This window comes from Lissotriton vulgaris, chromosome 7 (assembly GCF_964263255.1).
Source record: "Lissotriton vulgaris chromosome 7, aLisVul1.2, whole genome shotgun sequence".
Classification (NCBI taxonomy): Eukaryota; Metazoa; Chordata; class Amphibia; order Caudata; family Salamandridae; genus Lissotriton; species Lissotriton vulgaris.
Window position 1 is genome coordinate 104,263,368 of NC_141695.1, and position 17,498 is coordinate 104,280,865.

Consider the following 17,498-nt stretch of genomic DNA (forward strand, 5'->3'; position numbering starts at 1 on the left):
TTGGAAAACACACCTGCATCGTTATATGTTTACTATTGCTTAGTTCTTAGTAATGATGGACATTAATCCGTGGAGTGGGTGTTGTGTTTCTATCTAGGACCCTAATTCGATATTCCCGATTTATGCCCTTATGTAATTATAACAATCTATATCCTTATAAAGGCATAAGAATCATATCCATATTTAGTAATAGCCCATGCAGTCCAAATACGGCAAGGCTACTCCCCTAGACTCCTAGAAAGTACAACTCGTTCTTCAAACACACCAAGCCTCCAGCAGCCTGGGAAATTCCCCCCTGCTTTTGTTTTGATTTGAACAAGAACTCCTGGAGTCCAGAAAGAACTGTTAGTTCTTAGTGATGTCTTATGTCCAACCTTACGTCAAACCCGACACCTTTCAGGTATAAATATACCAACCGTTGCCTTAAGCAAACACATGGTGGTTTGGAGCAGAGCGGCTGTCTACTTGCCAGAGAGCCCAGCTGATGCGAGAGCCCACGGAAGCCGCCCCTCCCTTTTGACGCACTGAGAGAGACGCTGTCTTTTCTCCTGCTGAGAAATCCAGCTCCGGTGTTTCCAGTCATCCTTGTGGATTTCTGGGATATCGAGTCCTGAGAGAGAGATACAAGACCTCCTACATTCTATTACCCAGGTACGGAGCTGACTAAACCCTTAAGAGAATTCTTGATTCAGATTCTTGGCAAAAACCAACTTAACTTAAACTGCAACTTACTTACTCCTTCCCATGAATTAGGCTTAGGTCAGGTACACCGGGGTAGGCGTAGTTAGAAGCACCAGTTGAGTACGTTAGTCAATGTTTTTATGTATGTATATATTTTATCTATTTTAAAGTATCATATGGCTAAGAAACCATATCAATGCTTTTACAGTATTATTTCATAATACTTCTTTTACTGTATGCACTTTACTTTATGATAAGTATTGCAATAGCGGCAATTCATTTCTCTTGCACGAGAAAGAAGACTGCTCAATAAGTACCATCTTTTATTGAAAACGCCTGTCTCTCTATTTCTCTGCACTCTGGTGAAACTAAGTATGCACGATTGACTGAGTGAAATAACTGTCTATTGTTTTCACACGACTCTAGAGATACACTCTTTATTCTGAGGGAGCAAAGTTGTCATGTTATATGGTTGTTAGAAGCTAATCCCTTCTTGTCTAAATCCGGAGAGTTAACTCTTTCCTGAACATTCGAGAAAGTTTCTAGTGACCTCTGAGCTAGCTGGCAAAACTAATTATGTCTAATATAGTCAGTAGAGACCTAGTCGACCTCAGTCCTACGTCTACACTGCTGTTTATATTATTCCAATGCGCAGAGCCTATTGGGAATATAGGAACTACACTACAACGTTGGAACTCAACCTTTTACATGCTTGAGCGACTGTCTGAACAGTGGGAGGTAATACATGAGTATGTCTTTAAACTGGTTTCTACTCATAAAGAGATGAGGCTAGAGTTGGAGGAATGGAAGCTAATTGCAAGCCTGACAGACATGCTTCGTCCTTTTGAGCTCTTCACACATGAAGTCAGCAGGGAGGACTGTTCTTTGAGCAAAGCTATCCCATTGTTGCGCATGCTAGAGCACCGACTGAAGGAGGTGTGTTCAACGTTCCGAGATGATGGTGAAAAGCGAGAAGAATATGATTTTGGGAGAAGTTATTAAGGCGCCTACTTGACAATGACTATTCTTGATCCACGGTACAAAAAGGCAGTGGCTAGCAAAGCATTCATTCCTTTTGATGAACCAGATGTTTCAAAGTACAAACATTGGCTTGCTGTGTCAGCCACTCGATTCGAAAGAGAGCGGCAGAACCTTCAAGGAGGCAGCACAAGTACAACTGAATCAGCAGGCTATCCGGCATCAAGTTCCACTTCTCAATCCATGGCCGAAGGGAGTCACTTTCACTCACAGCTGTTAACGACACCAGCAACCATATCATCATCCTCACCTGCACCAGGCCGCAAACAAATATTGTCGAAAGGGTATTGGCTAACTCAGCAAGGGTTAGTTCAGTCCACTGATGAAAAGGTCGCAGATGGTACGCAAAGTGGATCAACCCTGGAGAACCTTGAGTCGGTGGTCCAGGCCTATCTGGATGACCCAACAGAGGTCTGTCATAATGAGAACCCATTGGGATATTGGTATATGAAAAGCTCTGTAAGGCGACTGATCACCAACCTGGCTCTAAATTATTTGTCTTGCCCACTCACAAACGTGTCTTCTGAACGTGTTTTCAGTGCTGCTGGTGCCATTGTTACTTCAAAAAGGACCTGCCTTTTGCCCAAAAATGTGGAGAGGTTAACAATAATCAAGATGAATCAGCACTTCATACCACCCGATTACAAAATACGTGAATGCACGCAGGAAGAAGAGGACACCGACTTAGGTGACGCCAACGGAAGTTCTTCTCGGTCACTAGACCGACTCCCGTCTCAATTCATAGACTTGGAGGACGAGCTCTGCTTCCCTGACACCGAGGCCTGAAAATTACTTCCTTTTTTTTCCGTACCTGTTCACTTTTATTCCTGTGTGTTTTTCTTTGTTTTGCTACTTTTACCACAACAAAACTCTAATCACCTAATCACAATAAGTCCATCATCAGCACTGTCTTCATCTTATTTCCCTTATTGATTTGAAGGTGCTGCAGTCTGCATTCAGATGTTCACAAGTTCACAACTCAATCATGCTCCTCTATCCTCCACCTCCAGACTCCCCCTATCCATTTCCCTCAAGGCAGATGGATGGATTATAGGGAAAAAAACAAACTTTGTCTTCGTAGACGAGTCCCCTCAAGTGGGACTGAAATAACTGACTGACTACATGCTTGCTGATTGTTGACAGACCTACTTCTGGAATTTACAGGAGAGGCTGCCCTGTGGGCCCTCACTTTCCGAAGAAGATGCGCACAAAAAGTAGAACAGGTAATGAATAATGAGAAGATGGCATGCAGTGGACAGCAATGGCTGTCTGTCTCTGTTGAAACCAATTGCTGTTTGTTTTTTGTGACCAGCGCAATTTGCCATGTTTTGAATATGCCAGTATTGCAGGTTTTTGGGGGTTTCTTTGGGGGTGTTCTAGATTTGCGGTGCTGGGTCGGGGGGTCTGGGAGCACTGCTGGCACAGTCTAATGTTGATTGTATTTGTTTTTCAGGAAATCCATGGTGGAAAAGGGTAGTTAGGGCCTAGCTGCACTGCGCATTTGGACTGAATTCCCGGTTGGCCCGAAATTTGCTAAGTCTCACTTTTTAAGGTTTTGCTTTTTGGCTGTTTGTGGGTCTTCTACTTGTTTCCGCCTGGGTTGACGGGTCTGGGGGCATTGCTAGGAAGGTCTAATACAAGATAAAAGTGTTTTGGATAAAATAAGTGGTGAAAAAGTTTTTCCATTTTCAGGCATTTCGCTCACTTTAGCATTTTCGGGGGCCTGTTTGGGGGGGTTTCTGGTGTTTGTGGTTGCGTTTTGGGGTCTTGGAGCAACGCTGGGTATGGATACTTTTGATTGCAAGAGGTTTGAAGCAAATCCATGGTGGCAAAGGGGAGTTAGGGCCTAGCTGCAGAGCGCACATGGAGTGATTTTGGAAATTTGCCTAAAAATTTCTAAGTCCCCATTTTTGTATTTTTGCTTTTTGGCTGTTTGGGGGTCTTCTACTTGTTTCCGCTTGGGTTGACGGGCCTGGAGCATTGCTGGGAATGTCTAATACCGGATGAAATTGTTTTGGAGAAAATCGGAGGTGAAAAAGTTTTTGCGTTTTTGCTCATTTGCTTGTCTTTGGGGTGCTGTTTGGGGGGGTTCCTGGTGTTTGGGTGTGGGGTTTGGGGTCTTGGAGCAACGCTGGGTATGGATACTTTTGATTGCAAGAGGTTTGAAGAAAATCCATGGTGGGAAAGAGGAGTTAGGGCCTAGCTGCAGAGCGCCTTTGGACCGATGTTGACTGGCTGAAAACGTTCTAAATATGAGTTATTGCATTTTTGCTTTTTGCCTGTTTAGGGGTGTTCCGTTTTTTGCGGGCGGCTTCAGGGGTCTGGGGGCATAGCTCGGAAGGTCTAATATCGGAATCAAGTGTTTTGGACCAAATCAATGGTGAAATTGTTTTGCGTTTTTGCTCACTTACCTGTGTTTGGGGTGCTGTTTGGGGGGCTTCCAGGTTTTTGTGGGTGGGTTTAGGGGTCTGGGAGCACTGCTGGCACAGTCTAATGTTGATTGCATTTGTTTTTCAGGAAATCCATGGTGGAAAAGGGTAGTTAGGGCCTAGCTGCACAGCGTATTTGGACTGAATTGAAGGTAGTAGGCCCATTTTTGCTTTTTGCCTGTTTGAGGGTGTTCTGCTTTTTTTGCGGGTGGCTGCATGGGTCTGGGGGCAGAGCTCTGAAGGTCTAATACCGGAATCAAGTGTTTTGGACCAAATCCATGGTGACATTTATTTTGCGTTTTTGCTCACTTGCCTGTGTTTGGGGTGCTGTTTGGGGGGCTTCCAGGTTTTTGTGGGTGGGTTTCGGGGTCTGGGAGCACTGCTGGCACAGTCTAATGTTGATTGCATGTGTTTTTCAGGAAATCCATGGTGGAAAAGGGTGGTTAGGGCCTAGCTGCACAGCGAATTTGGACTGAATTGAAGGTAGTAGGCCCATTTTTGCTTTTTGCCTGTTTGGGGGTGTTAAACTTGTTTCCTCCTGGGTTGACGGGTCTGGGGGCATTGCTGGGAAGGTCTAATACCGGATAAAAGTGGCTTGGATAAAACCGGAGGTGAAAAAGTTTTTCCATTTTCAGGAATTTCGCTCACATTAGCGTTTTCGGGGTGCTGTTTAGGGGGGTTACTGGTTTTTCTGGGTGGGTTTTGGGGTCTTGGAGCAACGCTGGGTATGAATACTTTTGGTTGCAAGAGGTTTGAAGCAAATCAATGGTGGCAAAGGGGAGTTAGAGCCTAGCTGCAGAGCTCGAATGGAGTGATTTTGGAATGAGACCAAAATAATTCTAAGTGCCCATTTTTGTATTTTTGCTTTTTGGCTGTTTGGGGGTCTTCTACTTGTTTTCCCCTGGGTTGACGGGTCTGGGGGCATTGCTGGGAAGGTCTAATACCGGATAAAAGTGGTTTGGAGAAAATCGGAGCTGAAAAAGTTTTTCAATTTTCAGGCATTTCGCTCACTTTAGCGTTTTTGGGGGCCTGTTTGAGGGGGTTCCTGGTGTTTGTGGGTGGGTTTTGGGGTCTGGGAGCAACGCTGGGTATGGGTAGTTTTGATTGCAAGTGTTTTGAAGAAAATCCATGGTGGCAAAGGGGAGTTAGGGCCTAGCTGCAGAGCGCGCGTGGAGTCCCCATTTTTGTAGTTTTGCTTTTTGGCTGTTTGGGGGTCTTCTACTTGTGTTCCCCTGGGTTGAGGGGTCTGGGGCCATTGCTAGGAAGGTCTAATACTGGATAAAAGTGGTTTGGAGAAAATCGGAGGTGAAAAAGGTTTTGTGTTTTTGCTCACTTGCTTGTCTTTGGGGTTCCTGGTGTTTGGTGGTGGGTTTTGGGGTCTGGGAGCACTGCTTGCACAGTATAATGTTGATTGCATTTATTTTCCAGTAACTCCATGGTGGAAAAGTGGAGATATGACCTAGCTGCACAGAGCGTTTGGACAGAATTGAAAGAAGGCCATTTTTGCTTTTTGCCTGTTTGGGGGGGTTCTGCTTTTTTTGCGGGTGGGTTGGCGGGTCTTGGGGCATTGCTGGGAAGGTCTAATACTGGATAAAAGTGGTTTGGATAAAATCCATGCTGAAAAGCGTTTTGGCACTTTTTGTAACTTAGGGCTCGTTACAGTTAGCAGCAGTATTGCATGTGTTTGGGGGTGTTCTAGATTTTTGCAACTGGGTTCTGCGGTCTTAGAGCACTCGTGGGAATGTGTAATTTTGGTTGCAAGTGGTTTGAAGAAAATCCATGGTGGGAAAGGGGGGGTTTGGCCTAGTTAAAGAAAGCGTTTGCCACTATTCTCAACTTAGGGCTCGTTAGGGTTAGCAGTATTGTATTGCATGTGTTTGGGCGGGGGTTCTAGATTTTTACGACTGGGTGGGGTCTTGGAAAACTTGTTGGAATGTCTAGTTTTGATTGCAAGTGGTTTGAAGAAAATCCACGGTGGGTAAGGGGGGTTTTGGGCATACTCTCTTATTTATTTATTTTATTTTAATTTCTTCTATAGCGCAGGAATCAATCCCGTAAGGGTATCTCCGCGCTTTGCCAGCTATAGAATGACAGGTAATGCATCATAGAAGTTAACTAGACAGAAATGCTTCTCTGAGTGCGTTTTGTGAGGTAGCAGCAGTATTCTGCACGTTTTTGGGAGGGTAATGTGGGGTGTTCTAGATTTTGGGGATTGTCATCTCTGAAAGTGACAGTATAATTTTCGCACTACACAGCGTGCCTTATATATTTTTTTCTCAGAGGTGTCATTAACACTTACTGTTGTGTTTTCCCATCATCAATTACAGACAGGCTTTTACCCTGTGCCATCGATGTACTACTCAGGCTTACAATTAGCAATCCGCAAATCCGCATCAGGCAGGCTGTGGACAGTGTGTCTGGTCACCAAGATTGATCGACGGAGCATCCGATGGAATGAAGGAGTACCGCGAATAAGAGGAATGGATGGATGCATCAACTTCACAAATTCAACGGGACAAATACAAAAAAACAGTAACAGTATCCAAAATTCTCCTTATCTTTTAAATGATATTCTTGTGAACTTAAACTTACTTCTACGAGTGTGACTCTGTGCGTTTGTTTGATCTCTGCTTCAAATTCATCCCTCGAGCTATTTGATACGTCTTTGCTATGTTTAACACTAATTTAATGTTCTAAGTGTTTATTCTCTCTGAGGGCAGAGAGGCAAGTGAAATTGCGTAATGACTGCAGCCCTGTACTGTCAACTTGTTTCTTCGTAGTTACTAGTAAGTTGCAGTAAGTAGTAGTACTACTTTTCAGTAACCTAACCATCCATTTAGTACTTCTGGCATGCAGTAGTGCACTTCCTTTATGTCCCTTTAACGATTTATTAATATCTTCTAATCCAAAGATTTGTTTCTCTTCTTTTGTTGTTTGACTGTCCATGCTGTGTTTTTTTTCCTCTCTACCAAACTTTCCCAAAAACCCCCATTCCCATCCAATTTTCAAACCCTAACCCTCTTCCCCCGGGCTGTGTGGTATTTCATTGAGGTGTGACTGACAACAACAATAAATTCCACACACTTGCTGGGGAGGATAAGGTCAAAGCAACCAGAAGTTCATGTGCGCCATCGTGGATTGATAAGAACATCCTCCTCCTACACAACGTGAACAATCAAATGCTTAATGCTTACCTTACATTGGCACTGCTTAGGCTACAATTTAGGGCACTGTTCTGTACCGTACTATCTATTGTACTGTTTCTAATGCTACGCTCAGGCCACTCAATGTTTAATTTCCTCTTTTTTTCATATGGTGATACTGCCGGTATGTACCACTACTGCTACCAGCACAACAATGATATTGCATCCGTGGAGGATTCAAGTCAACAACCAACCTTAATCACCATTTGCAATGCAGCCAGCCTTGGGGCTACTCCGATTCTCAAACACAAATCACAGGTAAGATAAGCATATTGGAGAGGTAGTAGAATAATGGGCTAGGAGGACTACGTAGGGAGGAGAGCAGAGACTGACAGTACTACTAGTAAAGTACAGTAGTAGGGCTTCTAAATTTACTAACTCGGTCCACTGGCTTCCGGTTGCCCAGCGCATTCTATTCAAATCACTGGTGCTTGCGTTTCGCGCTTCTCATGATCAAGGCCCCCTGTACCTGAGGAAGAGATTTACCAGCTATGTTCCTGCACGCCCCCTCAGATCCTCTACCTTGCACAAACTGTATCTTCCCCGCTTCAAACGAGCAAGACTCGGTGGCCAATCGATCTCAGTGATCGGGGCCCGGGCCTGGAATGCTCTCCCTCTCCAGCTACGATCTATGTCCTCAGTGGATGTTTTTAAAAAGCATTTGAAAACTCATCTCTTCAAGAGTGTAAGTTAAGTTTTCTTGTATGTCTGACTGTCTACCTCTCCTCTACCCGCGCCAGGATACTCTCCAGTAATGGAGCGCGCTATAAAATAATTTATACATACATATACATACATATACATACTTGCATTTTGGTACATTTCAGGACTAGATGTTTCATTCATGCTGGTAAGTTTGAATAAAACAAACGTCCAGTAACCACCGCCAACCTCCACACAAAGTAATATATGAACACGTATACTGTGTTTTTGTAAGAAAAATAATTATTAAAAAATATATATTTGTGTTGTTTTCAGCACAACAATAATAAAATAAATTCCCCGAACTCACCCCCCTCCCGAACCCAACCAATGTCAAAAAGTCCAAAAGTCCCCTTTCCCAAACACCCAATTCCCACCCCCCCAACAGTCTTTAAAAAAGGGGCAAGGGACATTCACTTCCTCCGGTGGCGTAGTTTGGCAAGCTGTTGCTGCATGTCCCGCTGCTCTTTCTGGAGGTCCCGGAGCTGGCGCTGGTGTTTTTCGCACAACCGCTCCAGGTAGTCTGCTCACTTTCGCAGGTGGCGCACAGGTGCCATCCAGGTTCTGGGGGGGGGGGGGGCAGCTGTTGTTTTTGCTGCTGTGCGGCGGCGGCGGGAGGCTGTCGGGCGACGGCTCCGTTTGGCTGGAGGCTTGTGGCTGGTGGACCCGGGGGCAGTGGAGGAGGATGTAAATTGTTGTGTCTTGTAAAGCGCACTGCTACCCGGAGGCCTCGTAGCGCTATAGACCGCTGGGGAACCCGTCCTGGCTTTCCCTGTGAGATAGTCCCTCCTGGGGGTCTCCAAGGTGAAACCAGGCATCCCCGGCGTTTGTGTGGGGCCGTTGTGGAGATGAGGCAAGCTAATGCCCAGAGTTGCCGAGTGTGCCCCCTGGTCGGAGTAGGCACCGATGCGAGAATTATCAGTCCGCTGATCCTGGTCCAAGACCCTGCCGCGTCGGGAATCGAACCCTGGTCCCGGGCCGTTCTCTGCACTCGGGTCTGCCGCCTCTAACCAGTGAGCCACACCTCTCCACTGGTTGTTGTAGTGTCCTCATGCTCCCGATCCCACAACCGGCGATACTCGGCGATACTCGGCACAAATAACCTCCAGCTTACGGGCCCTGGCCAGGACAGCCATCTCCTTACGGTGAGCTTTTTTGGAGTAGCATTTATGAAGAAAGAAAGAAAAATACTGTACCCAATAGTCTTTAATATAAAGTCAAAATAATTCAACAGAAAGTTGACACTCAGTAACACCAGCATCAGTAACACCAGCAGGTAGCAAACACAGTATAACATTTTGAAGATAACGGACCAGGTTTTTTTTGATTGTTGATCCACAACTGGCGCCTCCCGTGTGTGACGTTATTTATAATTTCTAACCACTATTTTGAGGGTACCCCAGATAGGAGGAAGAACCTAAACCTCCAATTAGGACTAAGATCCAAACATAATTGATACAACAGGTATCTGTGCACACGTCGCCTTTTACAGAGTAAATGCTGTAAGTAATCAAACAACACAACCAATAGACAAACAGTGTCGAAGTAGTCTTGATGGAAGTATTTCTTCAATTCATATTTTATTCACCATGCCCAGCCAACACGTGTTTCGTCAGGGCTAGTAGCCCACGACTTCATCAGGGCTCCCGCTGGCAGCGGTTCCAAAGCAATTGCCACAATGGCTATGTGCTCTAAGCCGGTTCTAATTCCGACCCGGCTACCTGGTACTGTGGAGGTTTTTGCTGATTCGTCTCAGCCGTCTCAGCTTTCCAGCGTCTCCACATGTAAATGACTTCCGCATTTACATGCAGAGACGCTAGAGTAGGCTTCACCTGCCTCTCACACGGATACTCCTATGGTGTGTCGCATCTTTGGTATTAACCATCACACGGACGGCTGAGACGGATCAGCGAGAACCTCCACAGTACCCGGTAGCCGGGTCGGAATTAGAAGCAGCTGAGAGCACATAGCCATTGTGGCAATAGCTTTGGAACCACTGCCAGCGGGAGCCCTGATGAAGTCGTGGGCTACTAGCACTGACAAAACACGTGTTGGCTGGGCGGGGTGGATAAAATCTGAATTGAAAAAAAACTTCTATCAAGAATACTTCCACATTGTTTGTATATTTGTTGTGTTGTTTGATTACCTACAGCATTTACTCTGTAAAAGGCGACGTGTGCACAGATACCTGTTGCAACTGTATAACATTTTGGCATGTATCTTTCCGCCGTCTTTGTAAGCCTGTGACATTACTGGGAGTTTCAGGAATTCCAATAGCAGCACTATGGGTGGACTTACTACTACATACATAGTCAGAGAGTACTAAAAAAGGCCATTTTTACTTTTTTTCTCTTGTGTTGCAAAAGAAATTACTGGTACCTGAACTTGTGGTAGCCGCCATAATGGCAGCTCACTCAGCTTTCACCCAAGAAATACAGACACAGGCCATGATGATACAGACCCGCAGTACTTTAAGCAGTACATGCAAGTGGGGATCTGAATGTCTTACTTTTCTATAGGGGTGGCACTGCCACTGGCCATACTTCATCCACTCAGCGTCTGCTCTACTACATCATAGACCTCTGCTATCGATGAGGAGGATAAAGTAGATAACATCCAGGCTTTTGTCAAAAACCAACTAACACCCTTTTCATTATATTTTGGAAACCGCCGTCTTATGTTGAATTGCATTCAACAAAACCATTCTTTACAGTCATAAATATTAAGACTCATTCGTCCTTCGTTTCACCCTTCTTTAACTTTTCGTTCTTCACATCCCTAAACTACATCTGATATGACTTGGCTTCGCAATAAAAATTTGCCAGCTGAGTTGAAGTGAAATAGAGGGGGCCATTTTTTACCAGAGACGTACCTCGGCTAATGCTATTAAAAGTCAAGGTTGACTGTCTTCTCCTTGATAGCCCAAAAAGTAGTTCTAAATTAGTAGATGTTCTTGACAGTACAGTGTACTTATACTAGTGTACTGTGTACTACTGTACAGTACATCATACACTTCTTTGCGAGCCTACTCAAAAACATTTCAATAAGTAAGGAGTATAATAACTTACCACGGTCCGCTGCCGCTGAGTCTCCCCCCCCAGCTCCTCCTGTTGGCGCCGCCGCATCCAGAGTGGACCCCTCCGCACTGCTGGCCCCGGCACTGGTGGTCATCTGTGCCGCATCTGATGTTGTGACGTCTAAGGAAAACATGTCATATTTTCAGATGCCATACACAACCCCCTATTTTGTCTCGTAATAGAAGAAAATGTTACATAACACCTTTTTTATTACTGGGATTGAAAAAAGTAATGGTTTTGGGGAGGGTGTTAACCTTTTATATGCTTATTCCATTAAATGCTACACTATTTAAATCTCTCTGTATAACACACAAGGCTCTTCAGGATAAGGGACCCCCCATCTTGAGGAGTTTGGTCCGCCCGTATAAGTCCTCTCGGACTTTACGCTCTGACCTGGGAAATTTGGCCATTTTCCCCAGAGTGAGGAAGGCGCACTCGGGGGGCGTCGTTTCTCGGTTAATGCGGCAACGCTGTGGAATGCCCTCCCTGTGACGATCCGAACTGAACCCAACTACTGGGAGTTTCGGAAGCTTCTCAAAACTTTTCTCTTCCCCAACGACCCTTAACTAACGGCCCCGTCTTAGGTTGCTTTTTGTTCTGCAGCGATGGGACGCTTTCGGGCAGCCATGCGCTTTATAAATCAAATTTCATTTCATTTCATTTCACTTCTTCTTATGACAACGGATGAATGCTTGCTTAACGTGCACCATTTTTCTCATTACAGAAAGAAGATTCCATTGCCCTTCTGCCAGACAATTCACCAACTACTACTAAGTCATCACCAGCAGTACTTTAAGTACTTTAAAGAAGGTGGGGGCTCCCGCACAGTTATTCTAATAATTTCATGTGTCTGTTAACTATTATTAAGTTTGAGTCATACTAATTTCATTCATGGGAATGTTGTTTAAACTTTAACGCCATCTTCATCAATCAGAATAATACGCTATTAAAAATAAAGAAATAATGTTTTCATTTCCTAATTGAAAATAAAACTTTAAAACTAACAAACACTGTGTGTTTTTTGTTTACGAGTAAGTGAGCGGAAAGGTTTTAACTACTGCACTTTGCAGTCATGTTTCAGTGACTCAGATAGGCCGGGACTCGGAGGTAGTCTTCTTCTGTTCTTCTGGGTCGTAAAATCATTGGTCAGACATTCTAGATAGTCGGTCAGGGGATTGGGGGTCAACTTCTGTTCGGACTGAGGTATGCAAATCGAACTGCACCTATCATCTTGTCCATACTTCTTTGTGTGCAGAATAGTCCCTGAAACACTAGCGGTATGGGATGTGCTCCTCTCAAATCAAAAAGGCAACTGCTACCTTCTACTTGGTGTAAACAATGATATTTTGTTGTTGGAAATTGTCAAAGCACTTATATTAAGAAGACTGGAATAGACAGCAAGGGCAACCCAGAGGACTGCACTCAGTGCCTAGAGCTATTGCTGTATCAGAGTTTTGTTTCACACCGTTTGCCGAATGGGCAAGCTTAGCTACCTACACAGACCGACTCATAATTATAAATAGTAGTAGCACAGAGAGTGATGGTAGAGGCAAAATAAGAATGTAGAAAGTAGTCTACATTAGAAGAAGCTCAAAGACTATTTTGTAAAACATAGAATTATTAGGAACCAGTTTGTAATGAATAGGAGCTGTAAAAGTTAGGGAAGTATAAGTATTAATATAACAATAGAACAACTTGCTGGGGCCAGCAGAAGAGCCTGCAAGGGACTGCTCCTGTCCACCTTCTGCCACCGGAGTCTCTGTCGCCGCCGGCGCCTAGCCCCTGGGATGTCCTGGTGATCATGAAATAAAGAAACACAACATGGATGATTGTTTCATTTGAAATATTTGATTTCTTTGTCCTCAATCTAAAATTATGTTGGGGAAACAAATTAACATCAATTTTATCTGATCTGGTCAACTAGGAGGATAGTAGTACAGTATTGCAGGATTCGCAGACTGTCTACTAGGAAAGTTATGTAATTCACTAACTACTTCAGCAACAAAAGGTTCTACTACGACTGCCATCACTCAGCAGCACGAGACGTCACGTGACAGACACAGTCCGTCATCATGATTGCAAAGCACTAACAAATCTTCTCTAACAAGTAATAAATAATATACTCAACGTATCAATCCACCACTATCTCTTCAAAGTGGCAGCAGCAGGAGTACAAAGAAGGACTAGACTTGAGTCTACTGTCTCTAGCATTACGCAGTAATGCTCCCAAATGACTAAAAAGTTGCAAACAAGTAAGCATACTAGCAACACCAATAACCAGCGAGCACCTGCAATGACAGAAGCTATTTAAACATTAATTTACCTGCAATGTAATCGAATCAGCAGCATTCATACTCTTCAGGAAAAAAATAGATTAGCAATATAACAGAGCAGAAGGACAAAAAGTAGCTACTTACCAATGCCAGGGATCTCCACACCGAGCAGGTCGAGCATGTCATGCTCCCGGTCCAAGATGTCACTCCACCGGTGCGTCACTTGCTGGTAGGTGCGCCGGACGCAGACTCCTTATACATGCGCCGGCATACCTTCTCCCACAGCTGGCGACGCTCCGGGAGGCCGTAACCGGAAGCAATCCGCCCACCTGCTGCCACGGTCTTAGGGAGGTGGACTTGTACAAAAACCATCAAGGCGGCCATCTCCAAGGCAGAGAAGATCTCCCTGGCCTGGACTGTTTCCCCCCTCAAACACCCGCAAGGGAGCCGTGTATGGGGTGCTGGGCCCTTCCCCTTGCCCTTGTCGCCTCCCTTAGCCATGGTCCTGGGCACATGAAGAAGGAAAGAAGAATAGGTGTGAAAAAAAATAAGAGAGAGAGCGAAAGAAATAAAGTAGGTAATAAAGTAACAAAAAGTTAAAAAACCCACAAAATATAGATGTAGGAAATTGAAGAGAGAGATAATAAGCAAAAAAAAAAAAGTTCAGAAAAACATAGGATTACAAAGATGTAAGATGGATAGAAAGGTAGCATGCCCAAAACTATAGAGTGAATGAAAAACAAGATGGCCACGCTCATAGAGGACCGCGTGGGTAAGTTCACGCGATATTTCCCCCACGAGCACGCAGAAACGCCCACAAACACGTAATCGCGCGCCGCATACGACAAAAGCATACAACTAGTTCCCGGAAATGGAAACACGTCACGCAAACAAGATGGCCGCGCCCATACACGTCGCATGGGCAACCTTGGGGTCGGTGCGCTGCAAGCGGTCCGCGAATAAGCAAAGAACCGCGCGAACACGCAAAAAAAACTGAAATCTTCAAATTTGCATGAATTTGCGGATTGTAAGTTCGATTTTGCACAAATTTGCGCCCCACGAATCTCACGAAATGGCAGCAAAACGAATTTTGGAAAACTGAAAGCACTTAGCAGGTGCAAAAGTTCGAGCTAATTTGTAACCATTCCCTGTAGTGCTTCCTGAGGGGCGCTTCCAGAGTTCAGTTGCCTACTTGCAACTATTCTCTGACCCTCAAAGCAGGGTCAGAGAATAGTTACAAGTATGGCACAATGCTCCTGTAAAAAAATAACTGCAACAGGAAGCACTTACAGCTAAGGAAGCAGGTGCCAGACTTCAAGCACAAATTCAGTGACACATTAACCAGCCCCAAATTAATTCATCTCAGTTGAGGCTGGGCAGGTGTGCTTTGCTTTCCCCCCATAATCTACAGTGGTGAACAAGAGGGTGGTAGTGGTGAACCAGAGGGTGGCAGTGATCAACCAGAGGGTGGCATGGATGAACCAGAGGGTGGCACTGGTGAACCAGTGGGTGGCAGTGATGATCCAGAACGTGGCAGTGGCAAACCAGAGGGTGGCAGTGATGAACCAGAGGGTGGCAGTGGTGAACCACAAGGTGATGAACCAGAGGATAGCAGTGGTGAACCAGAGTGTCAGGATCAGCGCAATGTGGTGCCGCTGTCCGCGAGATGCGTGGCACATATCAGCTCTGAAACCCAAAGACTACATTGCCCATGATCCTTGGAAGCAAAGCAGCGTGGTGACTTATGTTACGCTGAGTCAGGAACTAAGTACCGGCGGCAGTGAAGGACGGTGCCAATAATTCTTGCTGTGTTTGGTGGCGTGGTCGGTAAGACGAGCATTCGCTGGTGAAATCGTGAGTACAGGTACTGTTTTCTTGTCGACACTTGCTCTCGGAATTGGACCGAGTGTGTGTCACATTATCTGCGTCTGGAGGACACGCGGCTGCGTGTAGTATTTGTAGCTGTTTGGATTCCCCGGCTCTGCTGTGTCAACGTTCGTTTTCATTCCTGTTGGAAGAGAAAGATACGCTTTCTCATTGCAGGAGGAAAACGTTATTCCCAGGCCAAACAACATTTGGATATGAACTCTTGATGAGTCTTCTTGAACAAGGTCATATTTTTTGAACTGTTGGAGATTGCTAGCGGTTTGGGTTCAAATCGTTGGGCGAGTTTCTTACAGATTACATCAATATGTACAAAGACAAAAACACGTTTATATATGTAAACTACCATTTATTATTTAGGGAAGGAACTGTGGTATGGTGAATTAACCTCACGTATTCTTATATGCTTTATTTGCACATCGTTATTTCATTGTTTTCTTCAGGAGAGAATCAACAGGGGGTACTTGATCAGAGGGAGCTTGTGACCAAGATTAGCACACAGAAATATTGTGGTATGTGATCTATGTTAATTGGTGCATACATCTCTCTCAACAAAGGAGGTATAGGTTTATAGTAAGGTGTTCCTTATGTTCTTCTAGCTGGTGGCAGCCCCTGGTATTACCCTGTGCCTGTGCTCCTTATTATCTTCCTTTTCAGGTAGGGGTCTAGAAGTACACTCATGCGAGGATAGAGGAAGCAAGTTAGATCTATCTTGTAAGAGACGAAAGGGGGGGCATGCTTTTCTAAACAACTGTCTTTGTCGTTTCAGATCTCCTTTCCCGCTGTTCCCTTCCTTTCCCGCGCTCTCAGGACTATTCTGTTGTCTGTGTTGTATTTTCAGACTTCAGGGTCGTTGTGTGGGTGAGGGTTTAGGACTTTCGTCACAGCCCCGAGGAGTATAGGAGACGGAGCCTGACAGAATTTCGGCCCAAGAATACTGTTCTCCTCTTGGCTGTGTTGAAATAGGAATGGCGTCATTAGATGATGTGGTGGCAGCCCTGGCCTTAGTACAAACGTAATGTAATGTATGTATACTTGTAAAGCGCACTGTTACCCTGTTACGTGGCGTCCTGGCGCTGTATACCGATGGGGAACCCGTCCTGGCTTTCCCTGTGAGAGGGCACCCCCAAGGTGAAGCCAGGCATCCCCCGCGCTGCTGGAGCCGTTGTGGAGATTAAGCAAGCTATTGCCCAGAGTTGCAGAGTGGGACCCATGATTAGCGTAGGCTCCTAGACTAGAATTATCGAGTCGCGGACATTGACCCAAGACTCTGCCGCATCGGGAATTGAACCCTGGTCCTGGACCGACCTCTGCTTCAGGGTCTGCTGCTTCTAACCAGTGAGCCACACTTCTCCACCGGAGAACAGAGCTAGCGGCCTCCAATAGAGAGGTGGCGGCTTCTAGAACTGAAACTGCGCAATTGAGGGCAAGGATGGATGGCTTACAAGGGAACCATTTTAGCGCAGGAACTAGTCAGACACCTCCCCCCTCTCTGGTAGTAGAAATGCCAACACAAATACCACTTGCCCCTCCAGAAAGGTTTTATGGGGATTGTTGGACTTGGCCTTTTTCCCCCAAAATTTTTCGCTTTTGACCCCCTTATCTGGATTGTCTCCCCCATGGGATTAAACCTGTATAGGCCATGAGTGGTGTGAGACCCCTTTTGAAAAATGTAAATTACCTGACATAATGTGAGACACTTTGTGAAGATGTAAAATTACATGTTGTAAATGGTACACTTGTAAATATCCCCCATTTTGAAAACGCACCTGACTGAAATGTATTGTTTTTAAAATGGATGCCATGGCCATGGGTTTTGCCACCTGACTGACATAGGTCAGCTGTCTAGATAACATTACCCAGCAACCCCTAGCTTTTGGAGGGAAAGCCTGGCACCCAGGGTGCTCACCCCCTCCCTTAGAACCAGTTTAGGCTAGATGTGCCAACATTCTAGAAGGTCCTGGCACTGCCTGGGAGGAGGGTATAAATAGGGGGAAGTGTCACCAGAGAGTTAGTCAGCGCTGGGACAAGGAAGGGAGGGGGACCTGCTGTGAGGTGCGACCGCCACATGGGCCTGTGAGCTGGGCCCTGCACCCCTATAAACCCCCCCCGCTGCTGTCCCCATGGGCCCCTGACAAAGGAGGGCCCCTACCCAGGTCACTGACGCCGTTTTGGACCAGGTACCACGTCAGCGCTGCATGAGAGAAGCGC